The sequence below is a fragment of the Phascolarctos cinereus genome, unplaced genomic scaffold (genome assembly GCF_003287225.1).
Source record: "Phascolarctos cinereus isolate Bilbo 61053 unplaced genomic scaffold, phaCin_HiC Scaffold_2;HRSCAF=192, whole genome shotgun sequence".
Lineage (NCBI taxonomy): Eukaryota > Metazoa > Chordata > Mammalia > Diprotodontia > Phascolarctidae > Phascolarctos > Phascolarctos cinereus.
The window spans coordinates 41,231,922-41,245,843 of record NW_027555625.1 but is presented as its reverse complement, the minus strand read 5'-3'; the positions used below and the strand labels follow the sequence as shown (position 1 = coordinate 41,245,843).

The 13,922-nt window shown below is 41.6% G+C and overlaps 1 protein-coding gene across 2 annotated transcripts in view; it reads right to left on the bottom strand.

Moving 5' to 3' along the window:
• Positions 1-4,415, bottom strand: part of DRC7 (dynein regulatory complex subunit 7) — a 38,370-nt gene extending 33,955 nt beyond the window's left edge. For both annotated transcript variants that reach the window (XM_020963765.1, XM_020963766.1), the window contains exon 1: positions 4,365-4,415. The gene's annotated coding sequence lies outside the window, so the exon portion shown is untranslated. The remainder of the gene's footprint in view (positions 1-4,364) is intronic.
• Between the last annotated feature and the right edge of the window lie 9,507 nt (positions 4,416-13,922).

Sequence of the window (13,922 nt, the reverse complement as noted above, 5' to 3'; positions counted from 1 at the left end):
CCCAGCAGAAGTACTGTGTGCATAATAAACACTTGATAAATGTTTATTGGATGGGTTTGGACAGGTCAGTCACTTAACAACCTTCATTATATCATTCTTCTTGCCCTGCGTACCCATTAGATTGTGGGTTCCTTAAGGCAGGGGCTATCTTGTAAAGACCTTTCTTTCTATCTCCAGCACTTAGAACAATGCCTGGCACATTTTTGTTGTTACTCAGTCCTTTTAGTCATGCCCTACTCTTTATGACCCCATTTGAGGTTTTCTTGGAAAAGATACTAAAATGGTTTGCCATTTCCTTCTCCAGCTCATTTTCAGATGAGGAAACTGAGGCAAACAGGGATAAGTGACTTACCCAGGGTCACAAAGCCAATAAGTATCTGAGGGCAGATTTGAACTCAGGTCTTCCTGACTCCAGGTCTGGTGCTCTATCCACCGCACCACCTAACTGCTCTTACCTGTCATATAGTAAGATGCCTGGTAAGTGCCTATTGACTGACTGGATGTTACATCACCCAGACTTTTCTGGTCTGATTAGATATTACCCACCTCATGGAACTTTTCCCCAAAGAATTCCTCAGTTAGAGATCTTTGAGTTCCCCTCTAATCTGAAGTTCCTATGGTAAAGACTGGCTGGACAGCAACCATCAACTCAGAACAACTCCATCTCCTCCCCCTGTGCCTTTGAACAAGCTGTCCCTCAGCCTTGGAGCACTCACCCTCCTCATGTCTGCCTCTTAGAAACCCCTCCAAAGCTCAGTTCATGTTCCATTTCTTCCTGAGAAGACTTTCTGGAACCCCTTAGTTCTCTTTCCATACTCCTTAAATTATTTTGTATATAGATATTAATATATTGTATTCACTCAGTCAGATATAAGCTCCTTCAGGGCAGGTATTGTTTTAGTTTATCTCTGTATCCCCAGCACAGTGCATTGCACACCGTGAAGATTTAATGCTTGTTGGATTGGATCGGATAGGTCAGTCAGCCAACAATGTTTACTCAACACTTACTGTGTGCCAAGCTCAAAGCTAATCACTAAGGGGTTGCTCTTCAAGTCACCCATTATTCTAAGGAAAGTTTCAGACACCAGAAGGTTCCCTCCCCCACTTTATTGCCTATGCTAAAGAGGACAATGCTTAGAAAGCAGGAAGAGGATGGAGAATCTCCATGTGAAAAGAAAAAGTTGGGCACACACAGAATGCCTTTGATCCTGGACTCTGATAGATGAATTCTCCCCTTGTCTTGCTGACCATTCCCAAACTGTGCTGCCTTGGGTATGCTCCTCCTCCCTTTCTAGCTCCCTTTTGGGTGCCTTGTCTGCCCCCATTGAAACCCAAGCTCCCTGAGGGCAGGAATTGGCTTTGTTGCTTATATTTGTATCTCCGGAATAGTGCCTAGCACAGAGTATTTAATTGCTCTATCATGCCATGTCATAGCATATATCACACATCATGTCATGCATCACACATCACATTATATGTTATATAACATGTCATACATCACACAACACATTATGCATCTATCAACATGGCACATGCCACACATCATAAAACATGTCACATATAAAATACAACCCCACACAACACAATTTGTTATGTGTCGTGTGATGTGCTATATATAAAATGTAGATTGTGTTATAACATGTTATAAAACATAGACATATCACATCACATAACATGCCATATATCAAATGGCACATGATACATCATATCACATATCATGGCACATATTATACAACATATCACACCACCTAGCAACACATGATACATCACATAACATATGATATACTACATATAATCTTATATACCACATCACACAACACATGTCAGTGTTATACAATACATATTAGGTTGCATGTGACATACCGTGCCATACATCACATGTCACTTTATATAATATGGTACATACCAGGTCATGTGTCACAGTCACACAACATCATATATCATATATCATGCCATATGTTATACATCCCACATATAACATATGTCATATCATGGTATAGCAAAGCATAGCATATTCTATATTATAGGCTCCCAACAGCAACTATAAAATCACAGATTCTCAGAATTAGAAAGGGTCTCGGGGTCACTTAGTCCAACCCATACCTGAATAAAAATCTCTGAAGTGTTTACTGGTGTCTGAGCAAACTGAGAGAGACAAATTAGCCTCCAATCTATGCTTTGTTCCCCCACCTGTTGATGGAATTGTCTGTTCTTGACAGTGAACCTAAACATTACTGGGAGTGCTGAAAATTCCCACCATTAACTTGCTGGGTATCTGAGGAATTCACTGACCCTCTCTGAATCTTCCTCTGTTTCATTATCTGTAAAACTCAATACCAAGGAGTTGGACTAGAAAAACTGAAAGGTCCCTCCTAGATTGAGCAATCTCTGATTCTGATTGGCATGCATTGATCAGCTAGACAAGAGAATCGGGGATAACCTCTTTACATGAGATCATTTTAGCTTGGAGCTGGAAGGGACCACAGAGTCCATCTAGGTCAACTCATTTTACAGATGAGGAAATTGAGACCCAGGGAAGTCTTGACCATGAGACTTGTCTATGGTCCCCTAGCTAATAAGTATCAGAAGTGGGATTTGAACCTAGGCCTCTGATTCTAAAGCCAGTGATCTCCCTAGAAAGACCCAGTTAAAATGCACAAGTTCTCTGGAAACAAAAATGAGCTAAAATATATAGAGTGCTTTACAAAACTTAAAATTCCACACAAAAGAGTTATCATCAATAATCATCATCACCATCATCATCACCATCACCATTATCATCATCATTATCATCGTCTACAGGATAAAGATTCAAGAAGACTGAGGTTCAAGTCTGATACATTCTGACTGTGTAACCCGGGGCAAAGCATGAACTCTAACCCTAAACCTTTCAGTGGTCTGGACAGTCTCCAGGACTTTAAGTTACAGAAGTAGATGTCAACAACCCCATTTGTAGAAGGGGGTCCTTCATCTGGAAGTTTCCTGTATCATTGAAATCTCAGGTCAAATCCCTATCCCCTATCCTTGTTATAATAATGATAATGGCGATGATGATGATGATGATATTAATAATTCTCGCCCGTGGAAAGACCCCAGGATTTGAAGTTGTAATTCTTGAGTTCAAATTACTGCTTTTGTTCCTTTCATCAATAAAAATGAGAGCATTGAACTAAGTGATCTCTAGGTTCTCTTACGGCACTGAGTCCTATGAACCAGTCCATTCCATGCCCCACTCAGCCAGCTAACCAGCAATTGTAAGTACTTACTATGTGCAGGGTACTATCCTAAGTGCTGGAAATACAAAGAAAGGCAGAAATACTGCCGCAGTCCTCAATAAGACAACGTGCAAGATATAATACAGTGTAAACGGGATGTAGTCTCAGAGAGGAGGCATCAGGGTTGTGGGGAGGGGAACTAGAAAAACTCCCTGAAGAAAGTGAGGTTTGAGCTGAGTCTTGAAGGAAGCTGAGAGGCAGAGGTAAGGAGGGGAAGGATTCCAGGCATGAGCATATCAAGGAGGAAAAAAATGGAGCCACTAGATAGAATTTGTGTGTGAGGAAGAACAAGATGATGATGGGTGTGTGGAGAGATTGTAAAGCGTGTGGAGGAGGGTCACACGTTAGAACTCTGGAAAGGTAAGAAGAGGCCAGGCTATGATGGGCTTTAAAAGACAAACAGAAGAGTTTATGTTTGATTCTAGAGAGGTAATAGGGAGTCCCTGGAGTTTATTACATAGGGGTGTGTGTGTGTGTGTGTGTGTGTGTGTGTGTGTGTGTGTGTGTGTGAGAGAGAGAGAGAGAGAGACAGAGACAGAAACAGAGAGAGAGAGAGAGAGAGACAGAGAGAGACAGAGACAGAGACAGAGACAGAGAGACAGAGACAGAGACAGAGAGACAGAGAGATGGTCAGACCTTCCCTTTAGGGAAATCATTTTGGCAGCTGAGTGAAGGATAGACTCAAGTGGAGAGAGGCTTGAAGAAGGGAGACCAATTAGCAGGCTAAGATACAGGCAAAGGCATTCCACAAGAAGGGGGGCATGATAAGGCTATCAGGATATGGCCTTGGTGGGCTGGAATGGTCACCTTGGGGTGACTACAAAGACAGACTTTACTTGTTTTCTCAGTTTTTCTGAGTTGGCTTTTCTCCATCTCCTAACACACTTCCCCAATTCCCTCCACTTCCCCCTCCAACCTGTACCACTGGAGCTACAGAGGACTGGGCTCAGCTCTTCTCTCCTATTCCCAGCCTCACCAATTCCATTTGTCCACCCTACCAGCCCTGCTCCCCACTCCCACCCCCACTGCTCTCCTTGTCCCCTACTCCCACCCCAGCTCCCCTCCATTCCCCAATCCACATCGGCTTACACAGGGAGACAAGGGCTGGAGATCACTGGGTTGATGATATGCCCTCCCCCCCACCCCAGGGAGGGTCGAACTGTGACCCTCCCCACCCCACCCCACTTTCCTCACTCCCCAGAACAGCAGCAGCATCCTCCACCACCAAACAGCTGCCCTAGTTTGTTAGTTCCGTCTCCATGGGAACCAGATTCCGGAAGCTGGAGAGAGAAGGCTTCTGGGAGTTGTAGTCTCTAACTTTCTAGGCAATTCCCTAGCCTCTGGACTATGGACTTGCCAAGTTGCATCTTCTGAGACCCTGCCTCCCTCCCTCTCATCCCTTGGAGGAAAGAATCATCATGCCTAGATATTCCATCAGTATTGACTGACGAAGACCACTGTGATTACGGAAGCCATCTTTGCAGCTGCTCTATTTATAACAGCTCCAAAGTAGAAACACCCTCAAAGTACATCATCTGGAGGATGGCTGAACACAATTAAACATATCTTGATGTGATGGAATATTAAAAGTTTCACAAGAATGGTGACTATAAAATTTACAAGGACATATGGAAAGCCCTATATGAGGGATGCAGAGAGTGATTTCTTTACAGGATAAGAACTTTCTATGTTCTGCCCACAACTGTATATAAAATGAAGGAAGAGGGAAGCACCATGAGATCAATGGTACTAGATCTGGGAGCAGGCCTGAGACGGATTCTGATGTTACGTTCAGGGATCCATATTGGTCCTTCTGCACCATCTGGAAAGACAGAAGCATACCCTCATCCCCAGGTCAATAATCTATCTGGTCCAAACCAATGACTGGTTTTTGGGTCCTTCCACAAGACTCTTTTTTTGAGTCTTTTGTTCCTCATAATTACTCCCCTTATGTAATCTAAAGTGTTTTTCAGCTGGGGTACAGCCTTCTCTATCAGGAGTAAGAAAATTTAAAGCATATACTGCTTGAGCCAATTGTCTTCGTGGCCTACCCCTGGCTTCTCCCCCCTTTTGCTTTTGAAGAAATGTTTTAAGAGATCTATTTTTCCTTTCCACAATTGCTTGACCGGTAGGATTATAAGGAATCCCGGTAATATGGTGAATATAAAACATAAGACAGAACGTACGAAATGCATGAGAAACCAAAGCAGGGCCATTATCAGTTTTTAAAACTGAGGGCACACCAGAAATAGAAAAGCAATGAAGCATATGATCTATGACATTTTGTACTGCTTCCCCTGCTTGTGCAGTAGCCATAGTGAAGGAAGAATAAGTATCGACTGTTACATGAATAAATTGTAACTTTGCAAAACTGCTGTAATGAGTAACATCCATTTGCCAAATTTCTCCTGAATATAATCCGCGTGGATTAACAGCCATTTTATATGGTGTGGGTATATAAGGAAGACATTTACAGCAGGATTTTACTATCTGTCGAGCCTGTTCTCTAGTAATCCCAAATTGTTTCCTTAACATAGAGGCAGACTGATGAAATTTGTCATGTGATTCCTTAGCTTCCTCAACAGACAACATTAACAGGGTTGGTCTAGTGAGGTCATCAGCTATCTGATTCCCATGTGTAATAGGTCCTGGAAGCTCCGTATGTGAAGGAACATGTGTACAATATACTGGGGAAGTTCGTTCCCGAATAGTTTTTTGTAACATCATAAAAAGTTGCAATATATTATAATTAGATGACACTTTAATTTGAGCAGTTTCTATGTTATTAACCATTCCTACTGCATATTTACTGTCTGAAAATATATTAAGAGGACCAGAATATCTTTGTAGTACTAATATTATAGCATAAATTTCATTTTGTTGTGTAGAATCAAATGGTGTATGTGCTGCATATCTCTCATCAGGGGGAATAAAATATGTTGAAATGTGATGAGAGGAAGCGTCAGTAAAGGCACAGAGTGCTCCCACTATGGGATCCTTTTGCACTATCGTGTTAATAATCCACTGATGTTTCCTGGCAAATTGTAAAATTGGGTATTGGTATGTATTATCTATTTCCCCTTGAAAAATAGTAAGAAGCACCTGCCAAGAATGGTCTTGACTGAGCAATTCCTCTATTTGTTTTTTATCATAAGGTTGATGTATAATACTAGGGGCATTTCCAACTAATTGTAATATTCTTTTGCAGGCTTTCTTAGCCAAGTCTGCTACCATAGAAGGATATGTTTGAAGGGTATATTTCGGCTGTGAAGGCCGAAAAACCCACTCCAGTAACTTGTCTTTCTGATGTATACATCCAAAAGGTATATCTGGGGTATCTAATATTGTAACTTCTAAAGGCACACCAGATTCTATGCGATGAGCCATTGCAGTTTCAATTGATTTCTGTATTTTTTCTAATTGCTGTTTTGCTTTTGTAGTAAGTGTTCTAGGAGATGTAGGATCAGGGTCGCCTCTAAGAATATCATATAGATCCTTTAATTCATGAGTCCCTATTTTTAAATAAGATCTGATCCAATTAATGTCTCCTAGGAGTTTCTGAAAATCATTTAATGTTTTTAGTTTATCTTGTCTAATACATATCTTTTGAGGCTGAATTTCTTTCATCCCTACTAATTGTCCTAAGTACAGTAAGGAGGTGCCTTTTGAATCTTTTCAGGTGCAATCTCTAACCCATGATCTCTAAGAGCGGTAAACATGTCCCCCATAATACTAGCTAATTGCTCTTTTTGTGGATGAGCACAAAGGATGTCATCCATATAATGAATTATGTATGCTTGGGGGTATTTTTTCCTGATGGGATCTATAGCATCTGCTACGTATTGCTGACACATGGTGGGGCTATTCTTCATCCCTTGAGGAAGCACCTTCCACTGATATCTTTGGTAAGGTTGTTTCAAATTTTCTGATGGTAATGAGAATGCAAAGTATTTACAATCTTCTGCTCTAAGAGGTATAGTATAAAAACAATCTTTTAAATCAATTACCCACAAAGGCCAGTCTGCCGGGATTGCAATCGGAGAAGGCAGCCCTGGCTGTAAGGTTCCCATAGTTATCATACGAGCATTAACTTGTCTGAGATCTGTTAACATTCTCCATTTGCCTGATTTTTTCTTAATAGCAAATATAGGAGAATTCCATGGACTAGTGGAAAATTCTATATGACCTGCTGCCAATTGTCTGGTTATAATATCTCGAAGAGCCTTAATTTTTTCTAGACTAAGGGGCCACTGGTCCACCCATATGGGGGCCCTTCTTTCCATGTTATCTTAGGAACCTGTACTGTTCTTTTCTTTTCGACCGTGACCCCTACTAAAAATTTTTGCTACTTACAGTAACATTCATATGTTTCAATAAATCTCTTCCCCAGAGGCAGTATGGAAGGTGTGGCAATACATATGGTCTAAATCTCCCTTGCTGCCCCTCCACTCTCCAAGTAAGCCATGCTGCGCTTTGTGCAGGAGCGGCTATTTCTCCTATTCCCTGTAACATCACATTTCCTTGATCTAGTGGCCAGTCTCTAGGCCAAGCCCGTAAGGTGACAACTGACTTATCAGTTCCAGTGTCTATTAACCCTTCAAATTCTTTTCTTGTACCTCTATTTTTAGAGTTGGTCTGGCATCTGTGATAGTTCTATGCCAAAACAGTCCTGTGCTACCAAATCCTTCTGTCCCCCTTACCTTTTTTGTCATATTCCCCAGTTTTTTATAATCCATTACAATCATTTGTGCTATTCTTTCCCCTTTTTGAATGACAAAACGACAACGAGGAAAAGCATAAACCATAACCTCAATTTCTCCAGTGTAATCAGAGTCCACCACTCCAGGAATGACCATGAGTCCCCTAAGTGTCTGGGAACTACGGCCTAAGATTAAACCCACCATCCCTGGGGGTAATGGACCATGTACTCCAGTGGGAATATGTACAACTTCATCTCCAATGTTTTTATCAAGAGTGGAACTTAAATCTAATCCGGCACTACCTGGGGTGGCATGAATAAGGTCTAATATTGTGAGTCTTGTGGGCGCGGAGCAGGGACTGGTTGAATCAATGACAGCGCTGCTCCTATTGTTTGGCGGGCCGGAGCGGGCCCCTCCGGGGGTTTAAAGGCTGTCCATTAACATCTGAAGTAGATCTACATAATGAAGCCCAATGATTTCCTCTTTGACACCTAGGACAAGGAGTAGTAGGGGGCTGAGACGTGTCTTCCTAAGATCCCTACAATCCTTTTTTATATGGCCAGGCCTTCCACAATTAAAACATTTTAACCTTCTCAGGTCCCTCTGATTGTTAGGAAAGGCAGCTGCTAGCATTTCTGCTTGGGCTGCTGCCATAGCCTGTACCTGAAATTGCGTGGTCCCTACACTCTCACACCGCTGAATCATTTCTGTAATATCCATATTGGACTTGCCGCCTTGTAAGGCTTTTTTACAATCAGCATTAGCATTTTCACAGGCCAATTTTTGAAGGAGTATTTCAGCTGCTTTTGAATCAGAAATGCTCCTTTGTATGGCTTGCGTAAGTCGGGCTACAAAATCTGGGAAAGTTTCTTGGGGGCCTTGCTTTATCTGAGTATACGAGGCTCCCCTATCTTGTTTCCCAGGAACCTTTAACCATGCCGCCCGTGCAGCCTTCGTAATTTGTTCATATGCTACAAGTGGATAATCTAGCTGTTGCTGCAGTGCAGTAAACATTCCTGTCCCTGTGAGCTGCTCCAAAGAAACAGGAATCAATGTTCTTGTATTGTATCCTGCCTGCTCTTGGCATTGCTCAATAAATTCTGATTTCCATATTAGATAATCTCCTGGCTCCAAACATGTTTTTGCTAATGAATACCAATCATATGGGGCCATGGCTGTATTAGCTATTGAATCTAATAAAGTTTGTACATAGGGACTGTTTGGCCCATATTGTACTGAGGCTTGTTTTAATTCTCTTAAAACTTTGAATTCAAAATTCCTATGTTCCCTAATCATCTGTCCAGGATTATCTGGATTCTCTTCTTCATATAGTGGAAACATCATGCTTTTTGGGATAGCTAATTTTAAGTCCATAGGCACTTCTTCCCCTCTGCTTTCTGCCCTTTGTATTGTCTCTTCTAACAAGCCCTTACATATTAACTTTCTCCCAGGCTGTTGTTTAACTGAAGGTAAATACACATCTTTCTGTTGCTTAGGGGAATGCACATTTCTCTGTTGTATAACAGAATACACATCTTCCCTCTCCTCTTCAACTATGCTCAATTGTTCCTCAAAGGCTTTATGCATTTCTTCTTCCTCATCTGTTCCTACCCCCTTATCTGCCCGTATCACTTTCTCAGCCACTAGTACTTTATCCGGGGCGTAAGACATATTTTTAGCACATTCCACATTAAAAAGGTAGCAATCGAGAATGCACCAGGGCCCTCTTCTCTGTAATATTCTCTTAGTTGCTTGCCTACAATCTCCCATTTCTCTAAATCAATTGTCCCTTCTGTGGAAACCATGGGCAGCATTTTTCTATAACTTCTACAAATTCCTGTAACTGACTGTTTGGAATAACTAAACCTTTTTCTTTCACTATTTTCTTTAGTAATCTTAGGTAATACTCTCTATCTCTTTTTCCACTTTGTACTTGACCCATACTTTTGATCTTAAGGGCGCCTCTTAAGATCGAAAGTATATATGTGGGCCTTTCCAAAGCGACACTATATCTTATGCTCTAAATACCGAGCCTGTTTCTAAACTTTTTTCTAATCAATTTTTTTTTTAATTATAATCTCCCATGTAAGCCTGGTGATTCCCCCCCAATCCTATTATTTCTATGGGGAAACCTGTAATGACCCTCGTTCCTTTTTACCTTAGTACCGCGTTGAGCCACTTCAGGACCTTGTTTCCTGGCTAGTGACCAGCAAGGATTTCTTCCTCCGGAGCGTTTCAAGGAACCGCTCCTATCTCTGACTTTTAGTCACTGTTCGAAGCGCCAATGTGTTGCCCGCAACCAGATTGTACACCGAACGGAGAGGCGTGAAATAAACTTATGACATGGGCCAGGCGGAGTAGAATTACTGACTCCGTTTATTCATCTGAGGGCACAGAATATATAAGGAAGATCTAGCCTAACTTCAAAGAGTCCTCCCCGCCAGATACTCCCCAGAACATCTGCTGAGGATGTGACAATCATGAATTTCCTCCTTATCAGGGTTCCTAGATTGGGCTGTAGATTCCAAGGTTTTCCCAGGCGCCTTGGCGCCACCTGCAGAGAGGAGTAAATATGTAAATCTAAGGTTCAAAGAGAGAGAAGGGATGTCTCAGAGACCTCTTTATCAAGAAGGAATTGGGGAGCCTTACCACTTAATCCATGAGCCCTTTGGGGTGAAAGCCTGAGCAGAGGTCAAACTCTGCCTTGGATCTTAAACCCTTATCAGACTCTTAAGATCGGCCCTCAACACCTCTGTAATGCCAGATTTTCTTCATCTTCTTCAACCAAAACGACATGTCACAACAGATTGACGCAGATATGAGACTCCAGCTGTCTTCTCTTAAGCCAGATTTAAAGAGATTTGCAAAAAGATGTAAAATGATGCCACTCTTCTCACTAATTTTCTTTATTTTTTAAAATATAGTTAATTTTCATAGAAATGAATTATTAACAAGCTATAAGTTTTTGATGAATTAATATATTTCATAATTTATTAATTTTAATTTTTAGTACAGTAAATATAGGCGGCACAGTGGATAGAGCATTGGGCTTGGAGTTAAGTTAAATCTGGCTTCAGACACTTACTAGCTGTGTTACCCTGGCCAAGTCACTTCACCCTGTTGACCTCAGTTTCCTCATCTGTAAAATTAGCTGGAGAATGAATGACAAACCACTCCAGTATCTTTGCCAAGACAACCCCAAATGGGGTCATGAAGAGTGGAACTTGACTGAAATAACCTAACAACAACAAATATAGATGACAATAACTCATATAAACCAAAGCACTTTGGGTCCTCAATGATTTTTAGGACTATAAAGGGATCCTGAGACCACAATGTTTGAGAGCCACTGCCTAGATGATTTCCAAGTTCCCTTCTAACTCGATATCTTATCATCCTATGGTATGAGAATTCTCAGTTAACAAAGGTTGTAGAGAAAACAGTGTATTAGGAAGATGGCGGCCTGGGCTCTAGATTTGGCTGTGCTGCCAACAAGTTCTACAATCACGAGCAAATTTCCTGTACAATCCATGCCACCTCCTTGAGCTATGGTGGCAATCAGGGGAGATGATTCGGCAAATATAGAGTATTCTGCTGTTGTTAACATTATCTACCATTTTGTTGTTGTTGAATCATTTCAGTCACATATGACTCTTTATAACACCACTTGGGTCTTTCTTAGCAAAGATACTAGAGTGGTTTGCCATTTCTTTCTCTGGCTCATTTTACAGATGAGGAAACTGAGGCCAACAGGGTGAAGTGACTTGTCCAAGGTCACACAGCTAATACGTGTTTGAGGCTGGATTTGACTCAGGAAGAGAAGTCTTTCTGACTCCAGGCCCAGTGCTCAATGCACTATGGCTCTCCCTAGGGTCCACTGTCTACCATTAAAAATGATTTAACCCAGTATTCTACTCTTGAGAAATCTTGATTCAATCTAAGCTTTTATTAAGTGTCTACTATGTACCAGGCACTATTTTGAGCTCAAAAACAAAACAAAAAAAAGTACTATATCCCCCCAACACATACAAAAACCAGTCCTTACTCTAAAAAAGTTTATATTCATTGGTGCAGATATGGATATAAAATTTAAAGTAAGACATAAAAACTACATTGGTTTAAATGGTAAGCATAGTAACAGATCAGAAATCAGGGACAAGAACAGGGCTCCCTGGAGGAAGAGGCACCTGATTTGGATCTTGAAGAGAGCTAAGAATTCTAAGACACAGAGCTGAAGAGAGTTAGGAGTACATTCTAGAGATGGGAGACAGACTAAGGCATGGGGGCCACAGAGTACAGGGCCAAGTTCAGGGAACTGCATTTGCCTGGAATATAGCACATGTGAAGAGGAATAATGTGAATTAAGTCTGGAAAAATGGGCCAAAGACAGATTTTGAAGGGTTTTAAAGGTCAAACCAAAAAGTTTTTGTTTTACTCTAATGGCAATAGGGAGCCATCAATCATTCTTGAACAAGGGAGTGACATGACAAGATCTATGCTTTAAGATTATTTTGGCAGCCATGTGAAGGGAAAGAGTTTGGAAGCAAGGAATCCAATTAATCATTTGTTTACAGATAGGTAGTAGTACTGTGTGAAAGAACACCTGGCTTGGAATCATGAAGACCTGAGTTCAAATTCTTCCTTAGATACTTACTAGCTGTGTGACCCTGGGCAAGTCATTTAAACTCTGTCAGCCTCAGTTTCCTCATCTGTAAAATGGAGAGAATCATAATACCTACTTCCCAGGGTTCAAATGAGATAATGTGTAAAGTGCTTTGCAAACATTAAAGTGCCATATAAATGTTAGCTATTGTTGTAATTGAAGTTTATTAACTATTTGACCAAGGAAGGAATTCAGTTAGGAGCCAGTTGGAGATTAATTTAAAATAAAGAGAGAGTAGGATTTGATTTGTACACAGCTATTTTGCTGAGCTCAGTTTGTGCATTAAGGAAGCCTTCTGAGGCAGAGACTTGTCTTATCTGAACTTGATATCTCCCTTAGTGCCCAGCCCATGGCTCTACACACAGGAGGCACTTAATAAATGTTTGTTGTATTGTATTGTGTTGTGTTGTATTGTATTGTATTGTATTGTATTGTATTGTATTATATTGACCCTACTCTTCTGGGCACAGCAACAGTCCCCTCTCTTCCCTTGAGCATCTCTGGGACCAGGAAAAGGTCTCCTAAGTTCAGCCTTCGCAGGAAAGGCTGCCAGGATTTGAAGTCCTCCCTGAGGCTATGGATGGCAAGACAGAGACCCAACCTGGGAAAGTGACTTAGCCAAGAGCCACTCCCCCAGGATTCCATGGTCTGCCAGGGCTGGCCAGGGACTGAACCTGGTGCTCTTAACTTTCCCATCTAACCCTTCTCCTCACTACAAATCAATGTAAGGTCCCACAAAGTCATGATGAATCCAACATGAGGAAGATGAAGAAGAGAAGGAACTGGGAAATCCTTAGTCCAGGTGTGGCTTGGTCAGACTTTTAGTACTGACATGGTGTTCAAGTTGTGCTTAGGAGCTGACAGAATAGGAGGCTGATTAGGGGGTGTATTTTGAAGGATACTGCACCCCACTCCCTCCCCAATATCCCACCCATCTACTAACCCCACTGATTAAGGTTCTGACTTTAGATTCCCTTGGGTTAAGAACTTCTGGTCTTCAAGAGCGTCCTCTTAACAGACAAGTACCCCTGAGAGAGAGAGCTTCTTGTTAGTTGAGATTTTTTTCACTTCATCAGCTAAGTGCAGGACCCCATGAGTGTGGGAAACAGGACAGGTAAGTTTTGTAGATATGGGATAGCTCCATGTAGTGATGGAAAGACCACTGGATTGGGGCTCTGGATACCTCAATTCTAGCCTAGTTGTACCCTTGACTAGCTGAGTGACCTCCGAGCCTCCATTTTCTCACTGGTAAATAATGGGGTAGGGGTGGGGATGTTAGACTAG